Genomic DNA, 8,396 nt, shown 5'->3' on the forward strand with positions numbered 1-8,396 from the left:
ATAGGCTCCCTTTTTTCCCAGTTGGTCTGCATCTTGTTATTGAACCTCGAGAACAAGCAGCTGGATGGGCCACATTAGTATGGGAACAAGAACAGCAATAAACTTTCTCCAGTGGCTACTTCAGACTGAACTAAGATTTACTTTACCTTTACAATGAAATAACTGCTGGCTCTCCACTGGACCTGTTTATCTGGTAGGCACTGTAGTAAGCATAACATTGTCATTCTTTTCATTAATCCTCATGAATTGATGCTATTTTGCCCCTAATTTTAGTAAAGCTTAAGAACATTGCATCATAATGAGTGATGCACTTGGATTCAAATCTAAGTCTCACTATTCCCAAAGCCCATATTTTAACCTTAACAGGCTTACCACATATCTCTAGGTATCAATGAACAAATTGAATTAAATAAGTCAATAATAAAAATGATAATTTAACAAAAAAAGACTATAGGGAGGTAATAATTTCAGATTGCAATGGTATTTTGTACAAAAATATTATACTACTTGGCAACTAATTGTGATTATTTCTCCTCTATCATAGATTTAAAAAATATTAAGTTTAAGCAAGTTCATCTTTTGTTGGGACGATTCAAATCAACACACTAAATTCATTTCTATCTTTACTACCAAATGAATTATTTTTTCATGGAACTCAATGCTAAAGAAAAAAGGGAGTACTTCTGTGCACTCACCAAGTAAGGTAAACATTCATATAGATTAGATTCATGTACTATGACTAAGAAATTTCATGCACAGGAGAAACAAGAAAGGCATGTGTGGATGTAACTATATGCCACATTCTGAAGTCTCTTCTATTTTAAGAAGATATTTGTCATCAGATGATTTTTATGTAAGATGCATGTTTGTTGTCTTAATATTATTTTCAGAAAATATTAACAACCTTAAAATATTACCAACTGTAAAATAGCTATCTGTTTCATCCTTATGGTTATTTGTCAGAGTTCATTATAATGTGACAGAATGGGCATTTGGGACCATCTACTCTTTAAGCTTCTTTCATCATCATGGCTGGAGGAGATTTCACTTTACTGTGTGTGCCTGTAAAATTCTGTCTGTACTCACACCACACTGGTATCACACTAACCTGTGGTTATTTCTGCTGCTAAGATTTCCTCTCCTACTTTGTACATTCCATGAGAGCAAGCATCTCAACTTTCAGAAAGCATATGATTTCTCCCTTTATGAATATGCATTGATTGCTTATTAAGTCCCAGGAACTCCGTGACCAGGGTCAGAGTGCCCCAAAGGCATTTGGAACAACAGTCAACAGAGTGTCCCGGAGACTTGCCTTGAGCTGGGCTGGAGGTATACTGATGAGCAAGGCACAGTTTCTGTACTTATACGGCAGAGAAGCTATTAGAGCAAAATAAAAATAACAATATTATAATAAAGTTAGGTGCAAAGTATTTGTGGGAACTGGAAGACACATTTTTCTCTAGCTTGAGAGTATTGTGTGTGTGTGTGTGTGTGTGTGTGTGTGTACACACCTTGTAGGTGAAAGAAAGAGCTAAAGTGAACCTAAAGTATAGAATGTGAACCAAGTGAAATATAGGCAAGGAAACAGTACACTCAATGTTTAACCTGAGGTAAGAGGCAGAATGGCCCAACCAATACATTGCAATTGGCAGAGTAGATATTCAATAAATCTGATTTAGAATGTTTACTTCAGATATACATTTTAGGAAATATGAGCCTGATTCTCCCTTATATCTGAATCAGAGTAGCTCATACATGCAAATTACACAGAAAGAAAACCCTTCATTAGAGTACATGTAGAAAACTTAGTCCTTGCTTTACATTTTCTTCAGTTTAAATAAATAAACCTTTTGTCATTAATACCTATTCAGAATGGCAGACCATGCTGACGCAAAATTGCGGGCTTTGCCATTACGTTCTTTTTCTTTGTTTTTTTTTTTTTTTTTTTTTTTAAAAAAAAAAAAAAAAACAGAAACAAAAGCAAAAACAAAAAAACTTTATTTTACAAAGAACACAACTCCTTTTGACACACAAACACACACACATTCCAAGGAGGAGCCCATTAAGAACAGTAGCAGACTGGGGAAAGCAATGGGGGGCTTACTGAACACCGGTCTGTGTATCCCAGATGAGGGATCACAGGGAATGTTTTATCAGATATGACTTTTCACCTCCAAGACAGGAAAAGAGATCTTGACCTGGAAGCCTGCCCACCTACAAGGCAGAAAGCTCCACACACAATCTTCGGCATCGTCAAACTATCCTGTTTCAAAGAGCATCTTGGAATAATGGGTTATCAGCTGAGGTGGGTGGTGCCAGCTGGGGTCATAGATCATGTCTCCTGGTGGGGCACAGCAGACCCAAGGTTTGAGATGTTGAGAAATGTTCCCCTGGATGTCGTCAGCATCACAGGGATTCCTTTGATCTGCTTTCAACTCCAAGTCCCAGTCTTCATTAAAAAGATTGCCAGGCTGTTCCCTGGGTGGACAGTTTGTCCCTTCTCTCAGCTCCCAGGTATTCCATCAGAGTCCCCCTCATTCACAGCAAATCCTTCCTCTTCAGAATGGGTGCCCCCCCCGCCCCCCGCCCCCGGGCTGGACGGTCATTAGAGACGCTCTGTGCTCCCTGGGCTAGTTGATCCACTGCCTTCTCAGTCTCTCTCTCCTGAAAAGAGTGGTCAGATGTAGCAAAGCCAGCCTCCGGGCTAGGGGGCGCCTTCCACGTGCTAGGCAGAGGCGGCCCGGAAACAGCTCAGCGGTCCCCTGCGACTGGGCCCTGGCGGACTGAGGATCCATGCCCCGCTGCCCGCGACGTTGTAGGCCACGTGACACGCCTTTACTTTCAATGGCAAAGCCCGCAATTACTTTTGCACCAACCGAATACATACCAATATCAGTCTAAAATGTTGCTATTTTTCAAATTTTCTCCCTTGCATTCTGAATATGTATTTTAATAATACCAATGGAGATAAATCAGAGAGTGGGAAAAATTTTATTCATGCTATGTGAGAGGTATTTAATCAATTACTGAATGTGGCTTCTGTGTACAAATGCATGGCTCAAGCCATCTTGGTGAAACATTACTTAGAAAATTATGTTTCTTTTTTATTAATTTTGAAATCAGTGTTCATCTTCTCATTGAACCCTGTTCTCTAACACTGGCAGAGAAAGATGGTTAATGTAGATGTCTTTTGAATGGTGACTAAATTAATCTCATTTCTCTGTATTATTTATCAGACTAACAGGTACAACCAACAGGCATTTTCACAGACACTTGCTGTTCCAGACCTAAGCACTCCTGTCACCCTAAGCATGCAGGATACCATCAAATCACCTGTCTTGCCAATTCATCTCACAATGTCTAGCCCATCCAAATCCCAGTTTTGTGAATATAACAAAAATAGAGAAGTTTTTGACATTTTCAGATATCATAGATTACAGATAAATTTTATTCTTAGCTATCATTCTACACATACACATATACGTTTCTATTATTTTGAAAGTTGAAAGGGATGAGGCAAAAGAAACTTATTAAAATTGTGTTTTATTATAAGATACAGATATTCTTGCATTTCTAATGCATACTTATTTACCAACATCCCTTCTCATATTCTTAATTTTTAGGCTCTGATTGTCTCTATATTGGCATGCTAGCTAAGATAAATTATAATCTGGACCCAAGATCCAAGGGGTTGGAGACAGAGAAGTGTTTGGATCTTTGGAAAATCAAATGCGTCCAACAGTAGGAACATATTCTGTCATCTTGAATATATCCCTTTCTATTGTCTTTTCATCTCTACCCCCTTACTTTTGCTACTCAGGCATGAATATTCCATTGTTAAAGCATGCATTTCTTCTGTCATCTAGTTTTAAAAAATCTCCTATAGTGTCTATAGCATGTATCAGTCATGTGCAAATGTTCAATAAACACTGTGAGATGAGGGGAGAACTCTGGAGTCCTAAGTCCTTCTCATTTCCCTAAGGAGAGGGCCCCTCTACTTGCTTCATTCACAATATTTGAAAGTTTGAACAGCAAGTACACCTGTTCTTCAAAATCTTTGTATGCTATGGTGGTCATTTTATATGCTAGCTAGATTCTATTAATTCATAGTGATGAATAAAATGGATCGATAAAGAAAAATAAAGATGAAGACTCAAAACTGTTTATGCTAATTTATTACTAAGTCCTAGACCTTGTTCCAACCAGCATTTATTAACTTGTTGAGTCTTATCATGCTTTTAATATTGCTATTAACATAATCCTTATTTCTAAAAGGGAAAACTGAGAGAATGAGAAGTTGAATAATTTGCCTAAAGACACAGCATGTAACTGGTGAACAGGAGAAGAGAGGCTGGGTTGAATCTAGATAAAGATCCTGAATCTAGAATCTTTGCTTTTAACCAATATTCTATAGTTAAAACTTTCCCATACAGGTTCATATTTCCTTCCCTGATAAACAGTTCTGTCCAACCAAACAAACAATATAAGTCAAAGAATTGCTTTTACTCTGCAAATGGAACTTTAAGATAAGTCCCCTAACAACCTAATTACATAGCTGACACATAGTGAATTCATAATAAAAGCAATTCTTAAAATTATCTACTAAGTGGCAACTTCTATTTTTTATTAGAAGGGGTGCAGAAAAGAGTATATCCAATGGACCCTGTCTAGAACAACTTAACATATCATTGGGGAGATCTTATAGACAAAAATGATACAAAAGGCAAGCATGCAGTAGGTAGCAAATAAGGAAGTGATAAAGATATTCAGCACACATGACAAGTTCTGAATGGTTTTAAAAGAGGGAAATCACTGTGGGCTGTGGTGCAAAAAAGACTGAGCTTCGTGGTGTGAAGGGATTTGAACTAAATTTTACAGATGCTCCAAAATATAGACCACTGGGAAGGCCATAAAGTCCTTTCCATTCTAGATTAGGTACAGGAGTAAACATGTGGTTAAGAAAGAACACGGTATGTTTTTAAGATTAAAGGATGTGAGTAGGACTAGAGGACCGGGTGGATTTAACGTAGTAGAGAGATTTGTGGTGAGGTGGATCAACTAGTTTGATACTACATAAAATCTGGAGAGGAAGTAAATGCTTTACAATTTGAGATGCAGAGAATAGAAATCAGTGTTTTAGGAAGTAAATCAATTAAAGTGTTCATAATGTAGAAACCTCTAGAAACTCAAGGCAGGGAAAGCAAATAGAAGGCTAGCAATCATTCAGTAATAAGTGAATGAAAATCTGGCCTATAATGGTGAAGATTGATAAGAAAAGTACTTAGTGACTAAATGGCGCAGGGGATACAGGAGAAGGGAGAGTGAAAATAAAAATTTAAAATAATAATTATTATAACAACAATAGTAGTGAGCTTAGATCCTGACTGGGAAGAAAAGTAATAATTTTATTAATGAAAATAGCAGGGTTTCCAACTTGAGGTGGGAAAATGACTTCAGTGTATAAATTGTGAGTTGACCTTAACATATACAAGAGGAATGTTTCATAAATGGACACATTTGTGATGAGATAAATTAGGAAATTTGGACTTGGTGACCTAGTAAATAATGAAGGTCTCAGTATAAATCATTATAACGATTGAGCTCTCAAAGAAGAAAAATATGCTCATCGGTAGGAAGGAAGTTTCTGTGGGAACAGCATATGTAGAGTCAGAAACAGGAAATATAGAAGGTGACATTTTATAGTATAGTAAAGTGATAGGAACAGCATTCAGTGCCTTATCTTTCAGTCCAGGGTTGGCATTTAAAAAATGAATGTGGTCATCATAGAAATAAATGAAGTATGATGTGAGAAATGCAGAATAATAATTACAGATGCAGGTAAAGAAAAAGGGAGGCTAATTGATATGATAGTGAATGCCAGATGTGATGTAAACAGATTTTGTTCAAAGCGAAGGAACACTAAGTTCAATGACGTTGTCTGGAGGAGTAGCATAGAGTGATGAGATCCAGGCTTAATTTCAACTATAGTGGAAAGCAAAACAGAGAACAGTAGAGTCAAAAGGTGTTATTGAAAATTTGGGGAAGATTGAGAAGTGAACTAAGGCATCAGTATAAATAATGAAGTCATTCAGAAAGATTTCTGAGAAGAGGAAAAGCAGAAGGAAGACCACTGGGTTTAAATTGCCCAAGGAAATGGAAAGAAATAATAAGATGTAGTTACAGGAGGGTAGTGAGTAACACAGCTTTCTCTACATGTCCTTGACATGCTTTTACATGTCAGTAAAGTATGAGACTATACATTGTAAATTCTATTTTATAAAAATCTTTAAAAGTTAATAATGTTTAGACAACTAAAAGTATTCAATTGAATATGGCAGGAATGACAATCTAAGCCACTTACTATGCTATACTAGGTGTTGCAAATAAGGCCAACTGGGAAAAAAAATTGGCATATAATCTCATCTTTAATTATGTCACTGTTAAAGCTATGCAATTAAAACTCAACTAAGAAAAAAATCTCTAAATGGATTTCTGTCCTGAGAAACTGATATCCACATATTTTTTTCTTTTAGTACAAGTTATTTTAATATATTCTTGCTTTCTCTCTCTATTTTTAACCAGATATACTGAAAAGCTCACAATAGTAGGTTGAATATGTAAATAAAACTTCTTTATTTCCAGTAAGCTTTGTTTATTCTTGCATATAAGTCTAAAAGCCCAAGACTTTCATATACATATTAGTAGGTAAATAAAATTGAAATATTTTGCTTCTTCAAACAATAACAGACAACTTCATTCCTGCAAATTATGATCATCTTTCAAGGGGAACCCTGAATTCACTTGTGTCCTTGCTTATTTCCACAGGTGCTCTACAGTTTTCTTAGAAATTTTGAATTCATCACCCAGCCCGTCAAAGACCTATTTATAATTCACAGTACATTGATTTTATCTGCTGATTTCTTGCCATAAATCTCTCAAAAGGAAAGTTCTAATATGTATACTTTCTTTTATTACTTCCTATGAAAAATGCTTCTTCTAATCCTACATCACAAATTGTTTTCCCTTAGTTGTCACTTACAACTTACCTCATTCAAGTCAAAACTACCAAAAAAAAAAAAAAAAAAATCAACCAATTGTTCTTTTTACACAGAAACATGGGGTTATTTAAAGTGGCTTCATAGCAACTAATTATGACACACTTGTGAGAAAAAAAAATCAGCATTATTTGAGCTACATAGGTAAACACTTACAATCTTGAAGGTAACAGAATCAACCCAATGTCATTAAATCTATTGACCCCTTTATAGTTTTGTTATTTCTTTTCCCCACTAAATAATCCTTTTCCACCTCATTTTATCTCTTCACCATCACATATAGATTGATTTACAGCTCATGGATAAACCAGGTATGATTATCACAATCTACTATTAGTTTTCAAGAAACATAACAGATAAAATAAAAAAAGAAAATGAGTTTTACAAAGCGAGGCCATAGTTTAATGTATTACTTAGGAGCTTCTGGAAACAGAATAATAACCTATCCACTGCATGGATTGCAGAAGCTACACATTCTTCCCCTCCAAATATGTTTGCAGCCCATTTTCAGCTCCTCCCAATCAGTGAGTCTGTTTCTCTATCCCTTGAATCTGAACTTGCCTATGTAACTTGCCAATGAGACATTAGTAATTGTTGTGCAATCAGAGATTTATAAAATATCTTTGCATATTGAGCCAGCTCCCATGTGGAACCTTGAGACCATCTCAAGGCATCCTACTGGATAATTACAGACTTGTGGCCTAGTTACTCAGCACACAGTCTGCCAACTGCCAGGCATATGAGAGAGGCCATCTTGATCATCCAGCCACCATCTGACCCACCAGCTGGCTACAGAAATGTGAAGAGCTAACACAGATGAGAAGAACTACAGAGCCAGCCCATAAATAGTAGAACAAATAAGCAGTTGTTTTATGTCACTGGATTCTGGAATGGTTTGTTTTGCAACCAAAGTTAATCAATATCAACTAATATTTGAAGTCCTAGATTATAAATTACAATAAAACATATTTAAGTAAATTTAAAATGACATTCAGTACAGTGTTAAAGCAAACTAAATATGGCCTGAGAAGAACTTCATACTTCTGTATTTGAGTCTCTGTGGACGAACTGCAACCAAACTTAATAGGTAAAGAAGATTGAAAACCTAATTTAGGAGTATGCACCTGTAATAATAGCTGAGCCTTGTCCAATCCCAGTGGCCATATTTCAAACATTCATACACTGCTGAGTGTTCAAACTGTGTTCAAATAAGGCAACACCAACCTGTAACCAACCCAGCTATTCTGTACCTCACTTCCAATTTCTGCATGTCATTTCCCTTTTCTAAATCTATAAATGTTCTTCCACCACGTGGCTGCACTGGAGTCTCTTTGAATCTGC

General features: G+C 36.3%; 1 pseudogene; it reads right to left on the bottom strand.

Moving 5' to 3' along the window:
* Positions 1-1,255: 1,255 nt before the first annotated feature.
* On the bottom strand, positions 1,256-2,795 carry LOC144333266 (coordinator of PRMT5 and differentiation stimulator pseudogene; annotated as a pseudogene).
* Positions 2,796-8,396: the final 5,601 nt, after the last annotated feature.

The sequence above is a fragment of the Macaca mulatta genome, chromosome 12 (genome assembly GCF_049350105.2).
Source record: "Macaca mulatta isolate MMU2019108-1 chromosome 12, T2T-MMU8v2.0, whole genome shotgun sequence".
NCBI lineage: Eukaryota > Metazoa > Chordata > Mammalia > Primates > Cercopithecidae > Macaca > Macaca mulatta.